Genomic DNA, 4,351 nt, shown 5'->3' on the forward strand with positions numbered 1-4,351 from the left:
TTTAGTAATAAAGTAGTTTATTAATTAATTACTCTTAAAAAATGATGATTATGATTTATGAGGTGTATCGTTAGAAACACCTTAGTTACTACCAGGGCATTGATTTAAGAAATAAGTATAAAGGAATAAAAAACTTAATGTGTAAAGCAAATAAAAAAGTAAAAAACAACAAAGCTAAAAGAAATTGATTTAGAAAACAAAAGAAGGTAAAGGAAGGATATACGGGTTTCCCAGAACCCACAAATCCCAAATGGGATTTCTAAATCCCTAGCCTCCCTTCTTCCTCACTTCTTCGACGGCAGCAACGATAAACAACAATCACGGCCCAGGGTGGTTCACGGTTGTAGCGCGGCGGTGTATATTTGCGAGTTCTTCTTCTCTTAATCATCACGGGTTTCATTTTCTGGTTCGTGAAGTTCTTACCCCAAAGTACCTCCAATTCGAGATGGGTACAAAGGATGGTGAGTTACGGTTTGTTTGGTGTAACGATGATAGAGCCACTAATGGCTGACTCCGAATCGGGTAACTACTGCTTCACTAATTTTTGTCAATTCATTGCCTTAAGTTGATTATCGGCTTTCTTGTTCTTCTATGAACGCATACAATTTCGATTGATCTTTACAGAATGTTAATCCCGAGTCATTGACCCAAAGTCAGCTAGAGAATATCGGAGATATACGCTGTATCGACCGAACTGAGGCATCTTCCATTGGTGATTATTCGCAACTGAACAGAGGAGAGGTAAACATTCTCCTTATTTCTCATAAAGCCTTACCGATTGTATGAGTTTCGTTAGTGTTCCAAATTAGTAATGATAAAGGAATAATCTTTTTACTATTGAATTCTTGCCTAATCCTTAGCTGATGGAAACATATAGATTAAAATCAATTTCATCCATACCTCTTTTTTACATTCCAGTTTATCATACGCGTATGTGTTTATGTGACCGATTAGAACAGCTTATGAGTTATTCCTATACGTTTAATGCATAAGCTACATAAAGAAAGATATGCACATGAAACACATTTTTACGTTTTGAATGCTTACCTGAGTATATGCCCTGTGAAATATAACTCTATCTCTCTTCTGTGACTTCTTACTGAGTCTCCTTCTGGTTTTTATGGTGCTGTATCCGTGTCTACCTGTGCCTGGACTTACGTGATGCACATGTTGTATGATTTCTGCCTGCCTTAATGTGTAGCGTATTCTCTGATGTGTTATGTGTATGGATAGGAATTGCCCTCTGTTTATATGATATGAATATGTGCCCTGATTATTTCTGCCTTTTTCTAACTGCTCTCTCTCTGATTTCTGTCGCAAAGTATGCTCTCTTTCTCCTTGTTTTTTTTACTGAGTGTTTTTTGTGTGTAGCAATGTTGTGTGTTATCCCCTTTTATAGCCTGATATGGATTACTGAATGGCTTTTGAAAACCCTCTGATTTATCAACAAATGTAACTTCCCATGACCTATTCATTTCTGTTTTAATGCATTTGAAGTTGTCAATGAATATGGCCATTTAGTAACTGAAATAATTTCCAGATTTGTGCCCTTCTGAGATCAACGTCTGACTCTTTGGCTCAATCACATGAATGCTCTTTATATTTTGCATTTTGCTGATTGCTTTGATTTGTTCTTTGAATGATTACTCTTCCTGAAACTTATTATTGCCATTCTTGAAATTCTGCATGTTGATAACCCCACGGCTGGATCACTCCTTTGATTCCCTTTTGATTACTTCATGATTGCTGCTATTTATGTGGCTTATGTAATTGGTATACTCAATTCACGGCTTGCATTTTGTGCTTTGTTTGTTTTCAAGCTTCGGTGCTGTGTATGGTGGTTTGGTTTTGTACTCACCTCTGATTAATTTTCTTACCTTATGCATGCTCTGTTTGTGTTATACTAGATAAGGTCAAAGTTGATTTAAAGTGAATGGGAACAAAGAAGGTGGTTATAAGGGAGATCAACTTGCTCTGGATGTAAAGAGTTTAAATATGAACAGGAGGTTCCCGAAGATGGAAAAGATAATGCTAGCCGGGTGCAGACATTCGTCTTCGAAGAACTTGCAGCCTCATGAAGTTCAAGGAATTAGGGAATTTGTTGTTGAAGTGTTGACACCGAGTTTGGCAGATCGCACTAACCTTGTCAAATTGATTGGCTACTGTTATTTATGCTAAGAATATGGTACCTTCAGACATGACAAGCCTTGAACATATTAAAATATATAGAAAAAGCTAATGATTTGGACCATTTAGTGTTTGGAATCATACTAAAAAGGTGTATCATGTCATACCTCTAAAACTTTTTCTGCATAGCTTAAACTCATTTTAGCCTTTTACCTGGTCATACCCATATGCGGATGAAGTATTTCACTTAGACCAAGTTGATCTTATTTTGATTATCAGTTGCAAATTCACAATAATGGGTTTGATACTGTGAAATGAATTCGAGATTGATTGATTTGTGTAAAACATATTTTTGCACAAATATAAGGTGCACCCGCGTTACCCCACAATGGACTGTTTGTCTTGAAGCAGATTACAGCCTCATGTGTATGGTTTAATTTTACCATCATAACCAGTTGAAAAAATGGATAACTAGCATGAGCTCTTGCAAATTTAAATGGTTTTGTTCCTTTCCAAAAATGAATAAAATATAATCACACCACAAAGTTCTAGACAGAGGGGATGCCAACAGCTGATTTTGTTAGGACCGCTGCTAGCAATGCAATTTAGTGTTTAGTTAACAAAGTAAAGGACCCTTGAAATGCCAATTAGTACAAACCTCATAGAGAATTAATAATTATGAACACCTTAAACCTGTAATGTGCTATCTAAAAATTCAACTTAGTTGAATTTTATTTTTCATGAAGTGAGCCCGGACAAAATTGAGTGTTCATAATCAAGAAGTATGAAAGAATTGAGAATGAGAAAATGAAAACTTTCTATATTAAATTGAGTTACAAAGAATAAGAGATCACCTTTGATATGCTACAATGCTTAACTAATAACTAACTAGTTAAACGATTAATTAAATTCTTAATCGATTAACAAAAAAAATATTACAATTAACAAACTGAAATCAACTAACAACTTTAACATCCCCTCAAGCTGGGAATGTGTCAAGCATTCCAAGCTTGAAATGATTATGATGAACACCACACATACTCTAATACCTCCTCTTGCTTGATGAGCGAATCTTCGTCTCTCAGTCTTGAAATCTGAATGTGAAGCAACACTAATGTTTAACCACCATTTGACAGAAGCAATTTCATCCGACGTTTAACCATCTTTTTGACAAAAGCAAATCAATCATAATTGATGAAAGAGATAAATGAGATAAACCTTAATCTTAATCCTCATATGTTGCTTCAATGAAGAAAAAAATACACACTATAATGTTGTGTGTTTAATGAGAGAGGTAAAGAAACTAGAGTAATAAAAAATTGAGAAATAATTGGAGTAAATAATAAAGAATAAGAAAAGAAAGCATTTGTATAGTGATCTTGCCAACTTATTGTAGAATACGTTTTTGTGTTGGACACCCTGTAACACTGCTGCACTTGTAGTAACCACTTAGATGAGGTGAACGTTTAATAGATATCTGTACATATTTTCTTCAAGAATATTCATCAATCAAAGATATCAAGATAGTCTTGCCACATGCAACATTGTCACCTATTGAAAGCAAGATAACACTAATGAAGGCCTATGAGATGAAAAAGAAAGCACGACCATGTTCTTGATTGTTGAAGTTTTTCACGGAACCATAAGCGGAAGCTATCAAAATATAATTATGCTCTGATACCATATTAAAATGGTAGAGCCATTAAAAAATCTTCTTGACTAATCAACAAGTATGAAAGAATCATGAATGAGAAAATGAAAACTTTCTATATTGAATTTAGTTACAAAGAATAAGGGAATCACTTTTTATATACTACAATACCTAACTAATAACTAACTAATTAAACGATTAATTAAACTCTTAATCGATTAACAAAAACAATATTACAATTAACAAACTGAAATCAATTAACAACTTTAACTTAAGGTACAGTCGTCATTTCCTTTTTTTTATTTCTTTGTACTTTTAGACCAGTATTACCGTATTAGTTAGCTCGTCAAGCTAAATTTACTTTATTTTGGTACTTGTACATTTTTGTTAGAATAAACAGGATTGTATGAAGATCTTTGTATCGTGCAAGGGTAGATGGCCAGGTTTAAGCGTTATAGTTTTCTCCCATGAGCTAAGTCAAATAAGTACATGAGTGTGACATATTCATCCAGGGGTTATAGTTGTCTCCAATTCATTAATTACTTAAGAAAAATGATATACTCTCTTATGAAA

General features: G+C 34.1%; 1 long non-coding RNA gene across 1 annotated transcript; it reads left to right on the forward strand.

Moving 5' to 3' along the window:
- The first annotated feature begins 166 nt into the window (after positions 1-166).
- On the forward strand, positions 167-2,508 carry LOC109340696. The gene is made up of 3 exons (XR_002106826.1): positions 167-522; positions 625-741; positions 1,908-2,508. It is a non-coding gene; the product is annotated as an uncharacterized LOC109340696 (long non-coding RNA).
- The last annotated feature ends 1,843 nt before the right edge of the window (positions 2,509-4,351 follow it).

This window comes from Lupinus angustifolius, unplaced genomic scaffold (assembly GCF_001865875.1).
Source record: "Lupinus angustifolius cultivar Tanjil unplaced genomic scaffold, LupAngTanjil_v1.0 Scaffold_233_3, whole genome shotgun sequence".
NCBI classification, from domain to species: Eukaryota; Viridiplantae; Streptophyta; class Magnoliopsida; order Fabales; family Fabaceae; genus Lupinus; species Lupinus angustifolius.